Below are 20,070 nucleotides of genomic sequence, written 5' to 3'. Positions count from 1 at the left end.
GGTTCCGTACATGAATGCCATTCAATCATTTGGCAGAAATGATGACAACATACTGAAGAGGAAGGAAGAGAGAGTAATGTGATAGAAATTATCCCCTAATATCATTTTTTTTTCTGAATTTCACTTGAAATCAACAACACAAATATATACTAAAATTTAGTTCTAGGTAATTTCTAAGTTTGTTAATATTTTAGATTTCTTAATTTTCTCCAATTAGATGTTTATTTAAACATTTTAAAATTTAAGCAGTTGGTCAAGTTTGAAGTGACTTTTGTTGTGAAGATGTATAGATTTGAAGTAATGATAGTTTTAAAATTTGTTTATAAATGTAAAATATTCCAAAAAATATACTTTGCCTACATTAGTTTTAAATAGCTAACTTTATACTTACCTGGCAGGGGAGATACCATGATCACAAATGTGGTTTTCCCAGGGCGAGGCTTATCTGCTGCACTCCGGATGTGCTGACCCCTGTGATTTCCCCAAATGTGGGAAACTCGACTGCATAATTTGTGGTAGTGGGGGACTGCGTTCGTGCTTTTCCCTGGTTTTAAAATTAAAAATAAAATAAAAGAAAAGAAAAGTTAAATAGCTAACTTTTTATATCAACTTTATAAGCAAAGGAATATTTTGATAGTTATTAAGGCCTAACTTTCAGGGACTATTATTGTATTATAGCTATTTTATTTTTTAATTCAGAAATATTACACTTTGACTCTAATAAATTATTTTTACATAGCTTTTTACAGTTATAAACAGATTAAAAGAACATGATGTAAAAAGTGAAAAGTTGTTTTAAAAATATTCCTGGTTTAGCTTAAGGTTTTATTCATTTGTTGGATCAAAATAACCTCAGCTTTATCTTTTTATGTGTATGTAATCTATTTTTGATATGTTTGAGATAGAATAAAGCTCAAGCTTCCCGGAGCAGCCAAATAATTGTACTTTGAATTTATAAATGGTTTCTTTTTAAAGTGACAGTAATGAAGCATTTGCATTTGAGCTGGCAACACGTAAATTTGAAAGTTTGCTAAATGAATATAATTGTGAATTAAATAACAAGAAAGATATTGTTATTTTAAAAATCATTACTGAAACCGTTACATATGAATTTTAAAGTTTTTTTTTTTTCAGAGAATCAACTTTCTTCAGATCCTTATAAGTTTGTTCAGATATTACCTTTCATAAACTTATCTCATCGTCAGGTGTGATTTTTAATGTATATTTTCAATTCTGCTAAGGACTACATTATTAAGTTCTATAACCAGGCCTTGTATAACCCTTTCTCAAGTCAAGCCCATTTGGAATTTAAGAATTTGAAAGGTATTTTACCACATTTCCAACTGCTATAGTCTCCAAAATGAGAGATCATGCACAATGTCATATACGAACTCAATTTATTGTTTTTTTCAGGAAAGTAAAACCTTTTCTAAATGTTAATGATGGCTTATGTGATGGTTAATATTGAATGTCAACATGATTGGATTTAAAGATGCAAAGTGTTGTTCCTGGGTGTGTCGATGAGGGTGTTGCCAAAGGAGATTAACATTTGAATCAGAGGACTGGGAGAGGCAGACCCATTCTCAGGCTGGATGGGCACCATCTAGTAGCTGCCAGCACAGCTAGGATAAAAGCAGGCAAAGGAACGTGGAAGGACTATACTGGCTGAGTCCTCCAGACTACATCTTTCTCCTATGCTGGATTATTCTTGCTTTCAAACATTGGATTCCAAGTTCTTCAGCTTTTGAACTCTTGAACCTTCCACCACAGACTGAAGGCTGCGCTGTCGGCTTCCCTACTTTTCAGGTTTTGGGACTCAGTCTGATTTCCTTGCTCCTCAGCTTGCAGACAGCCTATCGTGGAACTTCACCTTATCATTGTTAGTAAATATTCCTTAATAAACTCCCCTTCGTATATACATCTGTCTTATTAGTTCTGTCCCTCCAGAGAACCCTGACTAATATAGCTTGGTTATTAATTTGTTCAATACTGGATTTAAGGATATTCTTTTATCATAGACTACATTTTGATGAACAATAGAAAATAATATTATTAAATATCTTCTTATTTTATTATTCTAAAAACCAAGACCATTAAAATTATTATGAAAAACAAATATCCACAAAAATCCATGTTGATTTTCTGCAACTAAACTGATAATAAAATTTAGTTATTCAACTTGATGAAATTAACTAAAATATAATGAATGAAATGGGCACAAGTGTCTGTGAGCATGGTAAATATCATCCATGTGCGGTGATGAAAATGTCCTAGGGGCCAGTGATATAAGGTGCCAAGCTGTTGAAGATAGTCCTAGATGTTACTTTTCCCAGTGGCCTGTCCCCCAGCACTCCCCTTGAATCAAAGAACTTAGTCTGAAGCTGAAATATTCACTGGGAAATTTTTAATATTTCACAAATAGATGATGTATTAGTCCGTTCTCACACTGCTAATAAAGATATACCAGAGACTAGGTAACTTATAAAGGAAATTTGTTTTATTGATCACAGTTCCCCATGGCTGGGATGCCTTACAATCATGGCAGAAGGTGAAAGGAAAGCAAGACACGTTTTACATGGTGGCAGGCAGGAGAGACTGTTCAGGGGAACTCCCATTTATAAAACCATCAGATCCTGTGAGACTTAATCACTACTATGAGAACGGTATTAGGGAAATTCCCCCCTGATTCAGTTATTTCCACCTGGCACCACCCTTTACACATGGGAATTATTACAATTCAAAGTGGCATTTGGGTGGGGACACAGCCAAACCATGTCACACTATATTACTGTTCATTAATGATCAGTACATATGTGTGATGCTTTCTCTTATTTGTCCCTTGAATTAAGCATACAAACAGTAGCAGTTTCTTTGGGGAAACTTACTGACTATATTTTCAATTTTTCATAACTTGTTTGTAAAACACAGATTTAGGTATAGATGCAGAAAAGCTTTTTTTGTCTTGTTTTCTGGTGCACCACTGGGAACATGTACTCAGCCATTACTAAAATGGTATTTTGTTTTCTGTTTCAGCATTTTTCTCCTGTACACAGCTTTAAGATGGAATTCGTCATGCATTGTGGTGAGTGGTAAGACACAAACCTTCAATCTCTATATGCTTCAAGTAAGCCTTAAAGGCAAAATATGTTCTGCATAAAGTTGAAAGAATAATAATTTGGAATCTGTATAGTTTAGAAGTAGGAGAATGTTGAACCTGCTTCTCTCCTAGGCCTGTGGTACTTTGGGTGCTGGAATTAGGCAGTCACTACCAATGATTGCTGCAAAAGAAACAGGGGTGTTGGGTGAATAAATATTTTGGTACAGAAATGCAAACAATGGGTGGTTTCATCTCAAATAAAACTGGTAGATCGCCTGCCCAACTTTGTTAGCTTGGTAGGAAGCTAGTTATAATTACAATTAGAGTCTAAGACATATTTTCTAGTTATTAACATATTCCATACAATCTTAATAGCATTATTCCAAAAACCAAGATCATATCATTAGTTTAAACCTATTCTACGCAGTGACTACTCAGAAAAAGTAAATAGTATCTTCTCTTAATGGATATATGTTCTTTTGCACTATAGATTGTCTTTACAGTAGCAACCTGGCAGTAATTTGACTTTCAAAATTGAACTCCTCATGATAAATCTCTTAAAAAGTGTTTTTTATATGTAGTGAAATGTTTAAGAAACATTAAAAAGGTTAGAACAAAAAGATAAAATGAGAAACAGAATATGAAATAAATTAGCTTAAGACCTTGGTATTATACCAAGGTCAGGAAGACAGTTCAGTAGAATTCAAATTATTACTTTACTGCTGTTCTTTACTTTGGGAAAGATGTATGCATATTTAACAAGTTGCATATATAGTGCCAAACAAATGTCTTCAGATTTAAGAACAGTGCCCATGGGAGGAAAATCAACCTAACAAGAAAGAAAGAAATAATAATGTTTTTAATGCAAGAAACCTTAAAAGGAAGGAGTTATGTCCTTGTGTAAGAGTGTGTGTGTGTGTGTGTGTGTGTGTGTGTGTGTGTGTGTGTGTATGAAGTATATTGATATATGAACATACTTAGCTACAACATAGCTGATATTACAATAAAATACTAAACTGATTTTATGTATGTTTCTTTTTAGTAAACAAAGGGGATTAAGGGAAATATAAAAATTAATGCAATGAAAAAAATATGTATTTGCTTTCTACATGTTTAAAAATATAAAAAGACAAAACAAGGAAGGAACAAAAAGATTTTCAGCACAGCAAAAAATGACCACAAAATCACATTTGACTTCTCTGCAACTGGCCTGGTCTGACTGTACTTCAAAATTTTACTGGGCATTCTGGCATCATTTTTATGAAGGTAAAAGTTGGATAACCTGACATCCCAAAGGAATTTAATATAATAATTGGCTTTACATGTGAATATACCCTCAGCTTCATCATATTTATGAAAGGAGAAAGACAAACTTGACTTACATATGTGGCTGTCCTTATTTAAAATTACTTAGCCTATGGAATAAATAAATTGTAGTGGATAGAATTTAAGATTTCACTCATGGTCCCTGACCCCTGGTTTTCCTGTCCTTACATGACTCTCTCCCCTAAAGCATGGGTGGTAAATATGACTTGCTTCTAAGCTCTAGCATATGCAAAGGGGATGAGATATATGTAATTATGTATATGCAGTTACATGATTATGTGGCATAAGATGAAGTGTCATCTTGCTAGAGTCTCTCACTCTCTGGTTGACTGTGAAGATGGAAATTGCCATGGTGTGGGCTGCATGTTTTGGGAGACCCATAGAGGAAAGAACTGAGGGAGCCTATAAGCTGATGGTGGCCTCTGTCCAACAGTCAGCAAGAAACGAAGTCCTCAGTTCTGCAGCTGCCATGTTCTATGCGTTCCATCTAACATGAGTGGAACTAATATTTTTACAAAATAAAAACTGAAATACATGTTTCCATATACATCTCCTCTTGAAGATAAAATGAAGTAGTGGAAGGATATTTGAAGGTAGTGGTGCAAAAAGGTGGTGCCAATAGGAAAGGACAAATTGTAAGGGAACAAAAATCTCTTTCAGTTGCCAAAAGAATAATAATATTATGAATGTGATCAATTAGCAGATTAAGCTGATAATGGAATAATAAGCAAGGCAGTATTAATAGTAAAATTAGGATTGTACCCCATCATTACTTGGACCCAAACTAACTCTATCAATGTGGTTCAGGATGAGACTTCTGTTATCTTCTGTCTGTCTTATTTAGGAACCAGTTTAACTCAGTCTAATATTAGGCATTGGAGATTGAGGTTTGGAAATAAGTTGTTTGTATTCTGTAGCCAAGGCTAAAGCTTTTGGAACGTTTTTGATGCTGACAATGCTATTGCATGGTTGGCTCTTTAAATGCTACCTGTGAAGGTCAGTTTGCTTGACTGTGTGGGCCTGGGTGTGTGGCGTAACTGGGGCTTCACAACTCTCTATTCTGTGTCTCTAACACCTGCTTTTGAAGAGGTAGAAAAGTATAGAATCTCCCTGTTCTAAACTTCAGTTGGAAAACCAGCGTTCCTCTTTACTTTTCTTATTATTTCCAATCCTTGGTAAGGGTTCCATGGCCGCTGGCCACCCTGACTGATGCCATCCTGTAATTGGAATGTCTTTTTAATGTCTATATAGAATTGGTTTCCAATACCCCTTCCCGACCGTGGTTCTTCCTCAGCTTTATAGTAGCTTCTCCCCAGAAGCCTGCTTTCTCTCTCTTAGATCATCTTCCTTTGTCTTTCATATATCTGTAGCCAGTGCTGTGTGGTATGTTCTTTCTTCATTTTGGAATTCAATACGAGGGACACATCTTTTGGATCATCAAAATGCAATGAAAGACTTATAACAGTTTTATTTTATAAAGCCTTTTTTTGCCCCTTGGATTATGAATCCAGTGATTGAAATTTGAAAATCAATGAACGTTGCACTTGAAATAATTATGCTCTAATAACTTTCCCAAATAAAAAAATTACACTGGTTCCCCTGAAAGTATTCTTAACGCTGTGGTATTTTCCTCTTAAAACCTTTAATAATTACACATAGCCTATTGATGAAATAGTAGGTAAACTTTGTATCTAATGTTTTGCTTCTGTTATTTTCTGGAATACTCTTTCCCCATTCTTTTGCCTCTCCCAAAAGATATACGTATATACTTTCTCCCTCTCTTCTGTTTCCTGAGGTGCCACCCATTCCTTAAGTCCTGTTTCATTTTCCAATTTCACCATGAAGCTTTTCCTGATTTACTTAAGTAAATATTCTATTTTTCTTTCAGTCTTCATGTCTTTCTTTAAACCTCTGTTACAGTATTTTTGTTACTCTTTCCTTAAAGTTGTCTCTTTTCTTCTTTATTTGATCCTAGGATATCTGAAGGCAGGGTTCGCGCTGTTCTGATGTTTATGTTACTTAGGATCTAGATCAGTAATAGATAATCAATACATGTGTGTGGGTTTAAAACAAATTAACCCTCTTTAGCCATAGTTGAGGCCCTGCCAACAATGAGCTAATGTTATTTTAAAAAGGAAATTTCCATTACACTTGTTTGTGAAAGACTCTTCTCCTGTACGGTATGTGACAAAATGAGAAGGTAAACATAAAATAGTGACCTTTCTATGAAGCTAAATTTATTCAACTCAAAAAAACCTTTTATTTTGTGTTGTTCCTCTTTCAACTTGTTGAAAATTAAAATTTATTCTCTCTTTATTGTGGTGGGAAGTGCTTGATTGTTAATAAAACTTTAGAATCTCTATAATAGTCTCTCTCATTTTTTACTGGTCTGTGAAATCAGAAGTCTTAGGAACTACTGATCTAGGCAGGGTGTTTGTACATTCCAGTACAGTATAACCAACAAAAGAGTTAAGAGATTCTGGTGTAACCACATAAGGAGAAAAGAACAATGGACTCAAATGTAGGAAAACTGATGCCAGCCCTAACATATCTTTCAAGTACTTATGTAACATTGGCCTTGGCTTTATGCAATTAAGATGAGTAAAACTGCCTCAGGTACCTTTTGAGGTAGATGTGAGACACAAGTAAGTAATCAGGTTGTGTAATGTTTTTGTTTCTAATGTAGTTTACAAGCAACGGATTGTATAGTGCTAGTTATTGATAGTGGTTTTTTGTGTCTTTAGTCTCAACAGTATTTCCTTTAGAGCCCTTTATTCATAGCCCAGAAACAAGCCCATGATTTTCTACGTTTTGAATTACAAATTATTCCTCATCCTTCTAGTGACTTTGATTTGATTATATATCGTAAACTGTCAAGCAGGATTTTTATTTTCAGTTTAAAATGAAATAATAGCTTAGGCATCAGAATGCCGGTGGTAGATATTTGTATAAGTGATTTCAGCTGAAATGATATACAGATACCATTTGTATTTTGGGAGGCTCTGGTCATGTAAGAAGCGAACTTTTAAGTCTGAAGCATACTTATGCAGATATTCTATGCGAAGGGCTATTTCTGCAATGCAAAATTGTCTTTCACTTTGCATGAACAAAACCCACGACAAATGGAACTGATTGTGTTAATTCATTAAGTGACTACATGTCCACTGTGTATAAAGATATGTTGCCAAAATATTGGATTGTGGGACTACTTGTAAGATTTGAGAGTAGAGTAGGGTTAGAGCTAGAAGGGTAAACTTGGCCACTGTATTAGCTTACTTTCATGCTGCTGATAAAGACATACCTGAGATTGGGAAGAAAAAGTGGTTTAATGTGCTTAACAGTTCCACATGGCTCGGGAGGCCTCACAATCATGGCAGAAGGCAAGGAGGAGCAGATCATGTCTTACATGGCTGATGACAGGCAAACAGAGCTTGTGCAAGGGAACTCCTCTTTATAAACCATCAGATTTCATGAGATTTACTGTACCAAGAACAACACTGGAAAGACCTACCCCCATGATCCAGCTACCTCCCACTAGGTCCCTCCCATAACACATGGGAATTCAAGATGAGATTTGGGTGGGGACACAGCCAAACCATATCAGCCACTTATTCTTCTCTTCTGTGTCATTGTCATTTTAAAAAAGTGATATTACCCGGGCCACACATAATATTTTAAAATTGAGAAAATTTGTCTTTTGCCCTATCTTCCCTTAATGCCTTAATGTACTCTCCTACAAGCAATCAGTATTTCCATTTTTTTTTTTTTTTTACCTCTCAGGCCCAGTGGCCTCTGCTACTCTCTGGCTTTGTACAGACTGCTAATGAGATACCACCACTGTCTTCCCTCCCAGGAAGTTACCGTTAAAGGCTCCTGAGTGAATCTTTTATCTTTTACTTCTTGTCTAATAAAACCATACTTTTTGCAGCTGTTGATCTCTGGTAGCTGTTAACAATATAGCAGTAAAATAAATTCACACTAGGATGCCATTGCTAATAGCTGATAATGAGGTAGGCATCCCAGGTTTTATTTATAAGACCAAAAAATGGACTGGACAATGTGAGACTCACAAGAAAGGGATTTAGATAGGGATCTTTCCTGAAGCCCCTGAAACTATCCTCTGGTGATCAACTTAATCCCACATATAATGGGACCTCTCTTTCTAAATTAAAATTTTGATGGGTCACTGCATTATATGCAGAGATATTGCTCTGAATCAAAAGTAAATTTTGTCTGTAGAGAAGATTTTTAAGCTGAATGCAAATCCAATCTAATCCATCTCAAAAGGCCAAATGAGAGCTCTACTTGAGATTAAAAATGGGTGGTTGAAATAGGGATCTGGTCCACATCCATTTAAAACAAGTAATGAAACATCAATTAATACAAACATGGAATGAAGGACAGGAGAATTCTTGATTTTGGATGTATGAAGTCCTTAATTATCACTTACCAAACACATGTTAATCACAGGGTGACACTAGGATTTTATAAATGAAAGACATGGTTCCTGAACTAAAGAAGCTTACTCTCTAGGGAGCAGATCAGCAAGTAGAAAATTATTTTGTAAATGTATGAGAAATGCTCTCTTAGAGGTAAGTTCAAGATATTCTGAGACCTCAAAGTACCACCTAACGTAGACTGGGAATGGAGAGACATAGCACATTATTTTGGAAAGCTTTCATTAGGTAAATTAACATTAATTGAGTTTGGAAGGCTGAATAAGGATTAAAAAGAGGAATTAAAAAAAGACCACTCCTACTGTCTGGTTTTCTTAATTTGAAAATCATTAACCCTGAATTCACTCATTTGTTTGTTTTTAAAGTATTTTCTAGACTCACATGTATATTAAAGGATAAATTAAAGGTTGAAAAAGCAACTACAATAAACTATAAAACGCTTTAACGTTCCTTTTGAATGCTCAACTGTCTGTGCATTTTGGTAATTATGGGCTCAGTTACCATGTGTATATTCCTACCAGTCCCACAAATGCTGGTTAAAGGAGAAGAGCATAGTAAGTGCAGCCAGAGACTATTTAAAGTGGTTCAGCACTCATTAACTACAAAACCTCTAAATTAAAACAAGTGAGGTAAATTATGAACATGAATTCAAGACACAGGAATGGATGTGCAATACAAATCTATTTGGGGTTCTCATACCATAGTGATGTGCTAGGGAGGTATAGAAACTCTAGGATAAAATACATATATCTCTGGAGAATCTATTTTACTGAAAAGTCTGAGAATATAGTTAATAGTAAAACATACAGATACACAGCAGTCCGTGATGGATTGATACATAATACACGCACGCGCACACACACACACACACACACACACACACACCCTCCCTCCCTTCTTTGGTTTATTTGAGTAGAACAGTTTGAAAAAATGTAACAGACTAAAAAGATACAGAAGAAAATAGCAAAACTATCAGGTGTTTTATAGTCTTTAGTGAAGTTCCTTTTTTTATTGTATAAATGTGTTCAAATATGCTATCAGATTCAGAGCACAAATCCTGACTCATAACTCATCTTTCACTCCTTATAATTGCTACTCTTTAAAGGTCTTTTAGAAAAGAACATTTAACTTACTCCACTCAGCTCTCTTTTGGCTGACATTTGCTTTCACTCCCTCTTTGTCATTTTCAGTCATCACAAAAGCTTCTGGAAAAGGTATGAAAAAAGAAATACAAAGGAGGACTGTTCAGCTGGTGTCAAAGGACTAACTCTTGGCCTACATTTTTCATTTTTCAGTGAATTACAACATGCAGGACTTTAACAATGACTCTGAATACATCTGGAACATTTTAAGGAACAAAATAAAAGTGGGGATAGCCACTTCACAATCCCAGATCCAAGAAGCTACTTGTTATTTTAGGCAGATTGAAACAAGCTTTAAGTGGGCAAAGGGCTGAAAGCAGAGTATTTTCACAGTCACTGAATTATACATATTAAAAATGTGACTTCTGTTGAATGTGAATTATATCTCGATAAATCTGTTATAAAATAACATATAACAAAAAAATTATGAAACAAACAGTAAAATTACATATTGCTCTACCTGATAAGAAATTACAAGATCTGTTTATATTTCTTTTTTTTTTTTTTAAGCTTACTGTTCTCTTAGAGGGGTTCTATGAGTTTGGATAGTATGTGCTATGGATAACAAAACATGCACAAAATGGTTTCCATGCTATATTGCAGCATTGCTTAGTTTTATAGACAAATACATGTTTTGCAAATCACTAGGCTCCATTTAGAAAACATAATTTCATATTTCATCAATTTCTTTTATTGTTACTCTATCTGATTATAGACTTAAAAAACAGAGCTTTGAGATCTCTTAATTTAACCTTTTAATTTTACTCATAGGGACTCTGAAATTTAGAGTTGTTAAACTTCAACATTTCAGAACATGACTCATGGATCTGGGTTTAGATGCTGGGAATAACCTCATTCCCATCCAGGATTGTGAAATAGCTATCCTCAATTTTATTTTGATCCTTAAAATGCTCCAGATGTATTCAGAGTCATTGTTAAAGTCCTGCATGTTGTAATTCACTGAAAAATGAATCAAGTCCAGCGAATATAGCACTGGACTGGGTGAAAAAGATCTAAATTTAAGTCTCAGAACTGTTACTTATCAGCTGTCCCATTTATACTTATGAACGTGTTTAATAGTTAAAATAAAGCAAAGTTCAAATATTGGCTGTCATTATTGTTAAATAAAGAACTTCCAACTTTTTTGTGGGGAAATTAACATTAAATTGCCCAAATGATGTATGATTCTCATCATATTAGTGCAACATGGATATCAATTTCCTCTAATTTGTTCAAATCCCAGTGCTATCATCTCTTAGCTGAATTATCTCTTTTGTTTTAGGGAATGAAGTTTGGTCATTTTCAATCCCTAGTATACTAGCTCTTCATTTGTGAATTGTCTTTAAATTATAGAGATGAAATCATGTTATAGATGAGCCAAGTCATCATGAGGTCACCTACATACATCTACTCCATAAATCACAGCTTTATTTCGAATTTAAATGTTATTAAAGCCTACTGGTCCAGCATACATAAATAAAAGTTTTAGACCTTTACATTGGAAAGGATAACTTGTTGGTCTAAGGCCTCATTGACACAGTGATACTTATTCTGCCAGTTTGTGCATTGCATACTGTATTAGCATAAGGAGAAAATCATTAACATTTATTTGACCATGCCATGAAAGGAAGCAAGCGGCTTAGTTATCCCTAAAAATAAGTGCAAATTTTATTTGAAAGATTGGACTGAACTTCACTAATAGAGCTGCTTTGTGATGAAGATATACCTATGTCTTAAAAGAAACATCCTATTCATAATCTGTAAACTTACACTGGATTGTCCTTCGGAAGTATGTGAAAGAAGACTAAGTACATGATGACTTGCAGTGTATTAGGTGCTAGCATGTTGCTAGGATGATGTGGGAGATATGAAGGCTAATTATTTCATTCTGGAGTGTTCCCTTGGAGGGTTAGGAGTGTTAGCAGAGTGGCATCACTTTCAAGTGGTATGCGTGTGTGTGTATTCTCAAATGCTCAATCAAATGTTTGTGTGTGTATTTATGTATACATAAATATTTTATTGAACATTAAACATGTTAATTAAGCAGTAAAAATGTTAATGCTAAACATTCACATTAAACACATGAAAGCACAATAAAATCTTCTAATAAATTATCATAACTAGAAGTATTTTTTTATTTATGCATATCTTAGTATTTCAGAAGACCTCACAATTTTGATAAATGAATGAGAATAGTGGATGTTTACTGAATACACCAAAGAAGTTAGACATCAAACACTCTTAATGCAGGATATTGCCATCAATTGTTTTGACTAGTTTAAAACTTTTATAGCTGTTTGAGTCATTCATCTTTGGAATTGATCACATTGGCCAATTTTCTTCATATAGCATTGCTATCAATAAATATTGATAAACTCATGTTGATTTGCTTTAATCAATCATAATTCATTGTCTCTGTTTTTCTTTAGTTTCAGTTCTTTATTTATTGTTGTTATGTTGTTTTCTCGTCTCACCCTTCTTTGTATTGACATTCTAGTACTGTTTACAATGGCTTTTTCTCTTGAAATATTTCACTAACTAGGCTCTGTAGGGCATATTTATTTATTGTAGTTTCTTTTTTTTTAAACATCATCTTAGTTGTGTTCAATCAAATCAGTATGGTTAGCTGATTCTCTCAATACTCTTTATTGTCATGAAGCTAATGTTTGATTCTAGAGTTTTTAACTTACACCCCTGTTTTACTTTCCCCTCACATGCACACAGAGAAACAATCCCTTCAAAGCTCACATGTTGAATGAGTGTATACTGAGAGAAGAATTTCCTTGGAAACACTAAATATGGAAAGCCTTTATATCAATTGGTAGATTGACAGCTGTTTCTCTGTAGAAGTTGTCAGTTTATTTCAGATCACTGTGCACATTGTTAGTAATACAATGCACAAAAAAGTCAGAATTGCTTCACTGAATACAGTAATGAGGACAAGAAAACGTAGTGTTTCTCCTCACAGAACAAAGCATTTGTTTTGAAACCTTAAGAATTTTACACTGGAGTTTGAGATTTTTCTTGGTCATTTCATTTCATAAAGGATTTTCATTCATTTAGATAGATTTGATGACATAAAATTAATTCCCATTTATTTTTGTTTCATTGTTATTAACTAATATAAACTAATATAATGTTTGCTGATGCTTTTAAAACAATGGGATTCTCACTGGATCCAAGTAGAGTCATAATTCATGCTTATACAAAGATAAAGTTTTTGACTGCTTGTGAATATGATAGATTAAAAATCAATGTGAAATTATCCATTTTTATGTACTTCATAGAGGATATATATGATACATGTTACATTAGCAAACAAGATAGACTCCCTCATGTTTGTAATAATAATTTCATAGACCTTTCCAGTTAATTTCTTGGATTTATCCAATTGTAACTTTTCTCCCTTTTCCATCTTTATTGTAAATGATTGCCTAGGTTCTGTCTTTTGACTAATTTGATAAAAGAGAGTGTCTCCTTGATACAATAAATGTGTAGTTTTAGAAATACTTTAAAATGTCAAACAAGATAGTTGCCTATACATTACTAATTCATCAATAAATACATAATTTTAATAAACACCTAACTAATTAATGAACAGAGAACATTACAAAACACTGCTGTCAACTTAACCTCTGTACTCATGTTTCATTGGTCTAAAGTATAAGATGGCCAGATCGAAAGTGTTATCTAGATTTAAAGACTGGCACAAATGATAATGAGGGCTTGGCTCTTGGAATTTAATGACTGGAATTTAAAGTTAGTGGGTTTTGGTCTATGTGACCCCTTCATTTTGATAGCTCTTCATTTGACTGGCCTCCACTAAGAACAGTTGCTTTAAGCTTAAATTATAGAGACCTTATAAGGGCATGTCTACTGAGAATGATAACTTACTTCTCCCATTTATTCCAATACAAATTAATAAGAACTTTCGTTATAATATTTTCACCCCTAAAGTTGAAGAATGATGTTTTCTTTATAAGATTTTCACACCTAAAGTTGGAGAATGATGTTTTCTTTAATATCCTTCACCAGTTCAATACTCTGAAGTACAATGTTGTTAGCCAGACCTAGTCAGAGCTAAGTAACGTGTTTTGGGTCCAAAGTTCTCGGTTGCCTCATTAACTAGCTCTGAAAAGGTCCTTTCATTCTTGGAGTCTTGGGTGATTTGTGAAGTATACTTTCTAGTTTGCCACATATCGCCTTAATATTCCTTCCTAATATCTCTGCAGTTGGAAGTGGAACTACTGATTAGTATCCCATAAATATTGAGCAATTTTCAGGCAACAGGAGAGGTGGCGTGGTGTGGTGCTGAGAGTGTGGGCCTCATGCGATATGCAGTGGGACGGGGGTCATCTGGCTCACAGGTACATCGTAGTACTGCATGTTTTTACTATTAAATGCAAGAGTCCCTAAGCTACTGCATATACACCCCAGGCAGGGTCTGCGCCACACCAGACGTATCTGTAACTCTATGATGCTATGCCTCTCCTCCCCTGTTGTCCCTTATGGAATTTACCCAAAGTTAGCAGTACCAGGTGTCTCACAAAACATCAATAAGACAACAATTATCATTACAGGCCTTTGAAGTCTCCCACAGATCTGGAACTTCTCTTAATGTAAAGAGAGTGAAGGGGCACCATCCCTCTCTACTTTGAAGCTAGTAGCCTGAATTCCTTCCCCTTTTTGTCACTTAGTTGGATGTTTTTTTCTTCTTTATTAGGAGAGAGCCTGGGACTCCCTCCTATAATTGTAGCTTTACTTATGATTCAGTAGAATAGCCAACAAAATTGGGAAAGAGCCCATCATCTGTGATAGAAGGATGAGGTGGGGCTTACCAAGCCATCCTGATTCCCCAAGCTCTAATTTGGAGTATCTTTAATTATAGCATTGCTAAGCTATCACATTATGTAATCCACTTTAGTTTTGAGTTAACGGTTAGGTCCAACTGGAGTGGGACTTTACTTGGCACTGTGGCCTAAGGATGACCCTGGGAAGGAGATGGCCACTCTTGCTGGGAAACTTCACCTAGAGTCCTCCAAGAAGAGAAGGCAGAAAGTGAAAAGGTTAGTAAACCTATGGCCAGAAGGCCAGGCCTTCTAGGCTTCCAGGTCCATGGGCATTTTTATGAATGCCATCATAGCTAAAGAATTATAGAGGAAAGACTTAGGCCATATTCAAAGTCAGCCCTGTATTGAGACCCTGGTCTCAACTCTTCATAACTTTGGTGTTACACCCAAATGCCCCAGCAAAGAGATGCCCACATCTTAGAAGCTTTGAGCTGATGGGTGGTCCTGTAAGGCAAAGATTTGGCAGAGCTGGCAAACCTTCTGTCTTAACATCCCACTCCTTAAATTGCATGTGTTTTCCCTCAGATTCAATGATCAAGTGACCCTGATCCTAGTGGTAGTAGACTATCTAGGTAGCCTGGTGGTCTCATCTTTACATCAGTCCTTCCTTGTTCAGTACTCATCAGTCCTATTGACTCTACCAAGAGCTGGCCAAAACAAATCATGTATTTCATGTTTGAGAAATGGTGACAATACATAGGACTTGGCTTATGTTACTATTAGTTTGTTTACTCTTGTACTCTCAAAGAGGCAATGAAGAAGGCATACATAAAATATTCTTTAAGGGCTTAAGTCCCCAGTGACTTCTTTTGCTACTCTTGAAGTCTGCACACCCAAATTTCGTGCTCTCTGAAGCTTGCGCAAAGTGGGACATCTGTCAAGCCACTTGGGTTTTCTGCCTTTTATACTATTTTGGGTCAGGATGGAGTATGTACTACTAGTTTCCACCAATTACCACCTAAGGAAATTTAGGTGTATTCTGTCAGGCTGTATTTCTTACTGTATTTTTCAGGCTCAATTTTTATTGCAGCAGGCCTGGCCATGGCCTACCACATATAACCATCCTGGATCCGTCTTTGGAAAGGGAATTCAGTGGAATTGCTTTTTAAAAAAATTTAAGTCCCTGAAACAAATTGGTCAGCTTTACCTGAGGCACCACACTTGGACTATGCTGGAAATGAATGCATTCTTGATAAAATAAGGAAGGGAAGAATGCTGGAAGGCAACCAAGCAAGTATGAAGAGCCCTGCTGATGAGGGGTACTGACAGGTGTTTTTAGGCTCAAGGTTTTCACCCAGGTTCTGGCCATGATGTTCAAAATTCTAAATTCTAAATTCTACCCAGTAGCTGCACTAAATTCTACCCAGGCTTTGGTGCTTACTTTTTTCTCTAAAATAGGTAGAAAAATAGTGTCCACTCCTTTTAATTCTAAATTTTAGATGTTCTTAATGCCACTAAAGTCAAAGGCAAAGGAAGTATCTATTCTAATTTTATAAACACATCTTTATTCAGAAGAATGGTTTAGGATGGGTTCTGTGGTCAGCATTATTTTTTACTGGCTACACTAGCTTAGTAAAACACCCAGTGCATTAGTAATGTCATAATACTTAAATTTGCTACATTAAATGCACATATTTCACTATGTGTCATTATTTTCAATCATATACAATAGATGCTTTCTTGCAATACAATTTTTCAACCATTAATTTTACATTTTTGCAACCTACTAAAGAATAAAATGTGGTATAAATATGCATATGCACATATAACCACACATGCACACAAAGCCTACTAGGACTAGACTAACAAGAAGAATTAAGGCTCAGCAATCTTAAAGGCATTACTCCAGCTTGAAATTTAATATACTGCATTTATTTTCTTATAGTCTGAGATTAATGGGACTCTATACTTATGGGAAAACTTTATGTGTGTTATTTAAGCATATAATTTTATTTTCTCAACAAATCAAACAGTGGCCATTAGGAGGTGGGAATGACTAGAAAAAAATGAGCATGGCTTTGCAAAAAGGGAATGGAAAAGACAGACTTCCTTTTAGCTGAGATAATTAAAAAAAATAGGTAAGAAATACTTGCAATGGGTTTTTGCCCTCTTGTTACTTGCCGTCCTCCTCCTTCTCAGCTATATGCACTTCTGATTTTTCCATGTGTTTTTTTTTCAGTTGGAAAATTTTGGTTGCTGGGGTAAGAGGATTTCTATTATTGTATGATGGCATTAAAATGGATTATTATAATCCTTTATTTTATGTATATAGGTGGAAGCAAATGGAAAAAAAGGATTTACCATTTGTAGAAACCAAATACCTAAAATGACTAATAAGTTTTACTGTTTGTAAACTTGAACTAAAGCTGAAACCAAATCTTTTTTTTCCCCAGTCCAATAATTCCTTTTTTGTACTTAAAACTTTTTACATTCTGCTTTTATCAACTGGATTATTCTAAAAAAAAATTCTTCATCTCTGAATTGATGCTCTTCCTGTGGTTTGCAGTGAAATCAGATTTTCTCTAAGCCTCAGTCATACTTGATGAACCAATTTAGAGAAGCAAATGCTGAGGCCATGAGGACTGAGCACAGACAGGCTGCATTTATTGTTTTAACCAACTGAAACTCACTCAGGTTTCTTCGGCATTTAGCAATATGCAGTACCTTCCTACAAAGAAATTAGATGTAAATAGTATGTGCTTTAAGAATATAACTTGATTAGCATTACTTTTAAACAACTGAATCATTTTACAATTAATCTGTTTTTCTATTATCTGGGTCACTTTATATGTAGGAATAACACTATGTTAAAAATAGTGCCTGATTCACTGTACTGCTAATCGACATCCTCCCTCTATCTCTGTCTTTGTTTATCTGTATCTCTCTGGCCTCCTGTTTTTCTAGTCACATCTTTCTGGTTTTTCTTTCCTTTGTGGCTGTGATCTCCTCTTGCTAGCATTCTCCAACCTCTTCTCTCTGGTGAAGTTCCTGAGTATTGGTCTAGCTGCTCTCAACACTACACTTGATATATCAAAAAGGTATGAAATATGTTCTGTGAGTGGGCTTAACATAGTACAAAAACCAACATTGAGGTCAGTTGGCTGTGTATAGGCAGCCCAAGGGTGCCAGCACAACTGGTACAATTTGTGGTAAACAAAGCAAAGACTCAACAAGGTAGTAAAACCTGAACTAGATTGAGAGACAGAACAGCTAAGAAGTATTTGTTCAGGCACCATCCACAAGAGAAGCTGAAATATCACTGAAATTAAACATAGTTATTTAAGCCAACTTTCCACACATAACTCCTTACATAACTAGAAAAATTTAAATTGTCTATATTCCTGCCAAATTAGACAGTGCCTTTAAATGAAAAGAAAAGAATAAAATAAAAGCCTTTTCATAGTGCTGATACATAGGCTAAACCTTAAAAACATTTTTTTTTATTGTGGTAAGAACACAACTTTAGATCTACCCTTCTGACAGATTTTTATGTATTACAATACGGTATTGCTAACTCTAGGCACCATGCCGGGAAGCACATCTCTAGAACCGATTCATCTCACTTGATAAATTTTACACACATTGATTAGCAACTCCTCATTTCTTTCTCCCTCTGGCCCCTGTCAGTCAACATTCGACTCTTTGCTTCTATGAGTGTGACTATTTTAGGTGCCTCATATTAAGTGGAATCAAGCACTATTTGCTGTTCTGTGACTCGCTCTTTTCACTTGGCATAATATCTTCAAAGTTCATCCATGTCCCAGGCATTATTATAGTGCACTGAAACCTCAAAGTCCTGGCCTCCAGCCCTCCTCCCTCCTCAGATTTCTATAGGTGCTGTGACTATAGGCACTGGGACTGCAGATGAACACCACCACTCCTAGCTCCATGTTGTCTCATGCTGAGGAATTTCCTTCTTTTTTAAGGCTAAATATTATTCTGTTGTATGTATATAACACTTTTCCCTTATCTATTCATCTGTCGATGGTCATTTAGGTTGTTTTTACATCTTGGCCATTGTAAATATAGCTGCAATGATTTTGAAGTGCTGATGTCTCTTCAAAATCCTAATTTTACATTTTTGCAACCTACTTGCAGTTGTAGGCTGCCAAAGTCAGAAGCTATAGTCTGCTTAAACTCTGATTTTGACTAACCCCTGGTCTACTGTTGTTTACTTGAAAGGAGTGGTTTTCATAAAATGTTATTTAAATCTGAATTTAATCTCCTTAATATGTCTACCAGGAAGCACTCTGGTTTATACAGTTACAAAAGAAAAGTAAGAAGTGACAAGAGAATAAGAAAAGTGGCTTTGCAGAATTTTTTTTATATAACCAGATTCTACTTAACCAGTAGACAAGACTTAGGAAGCAAATTTGTTTTTATATAGTATTTTTGTCAACAAAAAAGTCAGTCTCTTTCCACCCCCTAAAAATGTGAAACAGACCTTTAAGAAATATAATTTTAAAATGGTAATATGGTATTAAATTTCCAAGGTGCCTGCATATATTTGTGAATCTGTGAGTAAAAAAAGCCTAGTTACTGAGAGCTTGGAGGAGAGTGTATATAGCATTGGCATCCCTGAGATCTGTGCATTCTTTGCCATAGGCAGGGAGTGAACAAGCATAGCTGCGTGTTAAGAAAGAAATTATTTTACCCTTTTTCCTATTTTCCATAGCACTCAGATGTTGGAATTTATGAGAGGTATGGATGCAAGAGAGGGATGTGGTAGTGGAAACAAGATCAAGAAATTGTATTTAGAGAAGGAGATATGCAAAACCTATGTCTGTTCTACTGGCAAGCAAAGAAATAAAGAACAAAGATGGACCAGAAATTGCATAAATATTTTTACGTATGAGAATACATAAAAACAAGCATATTGTAAATTTTCCAACTTGTGGATATATTAGTCTATGATGGTATCTATTTTAAGACTTGAAATAAAGCAAGCTATATCAGTCTTGTGGAAGAAGATGAAAAACAAACTAAGGAGTGAACAAAAAGTTCAGAGTGAAATTGATTGTGAAAATAAAAAGCTGGGCATACAGTTTTGAGATGTAGGTAGTGTTTCCATGAATTTTAGTTATGCTTTTCAGAATGACAGATATCCCGTATCTGTCAGTTCAGAAATATTTAATGAGTACTTACTAGCTACCAGGTACTGTTTTAAGCAGTGAATAATTCAGAATTTCTGAATCCAT

At 35.1% G+C, this 20,070-nt stretch overlaps 1 non-coding gene across 1 annotated transcript; it reads left to right on the top strand.

Annotated features, from left to right (window-relative positions):
• The first annotated feature begins 383 nt into the window (after positions 1-383).
• Positions 384-547, top strand: LOC116526406. The gene has a single exon (XR_004258143.1). It is a non-coding gene; the product is annotated as a U1 spliceosomal RNA (small nuclear RNA).
• The last annotated feature ends 19,523 nt before the right edge of the window (positions 548-20,070 follow it).

This window comes from Sapajus apella, unplaced genomic scaffold (genome assembly GCF_009761245.1).
Source record: "Sapajus apella isolate SASKATOON/1434 unplaced genomic scaffold, GSC_monkey_1.0 scaffold50, whole genome shotgun sequence".
Lineage (NCBI taxonomy): Eukaryota > Metazoa > Chordata > Mammalia > Primates > Cebidae > Sapajus > Sapajus apella.
Note: the sequence above shows the minus strand (reverse complement) of the source record. Positions and strands in the feature narration are given on the sequence as shown.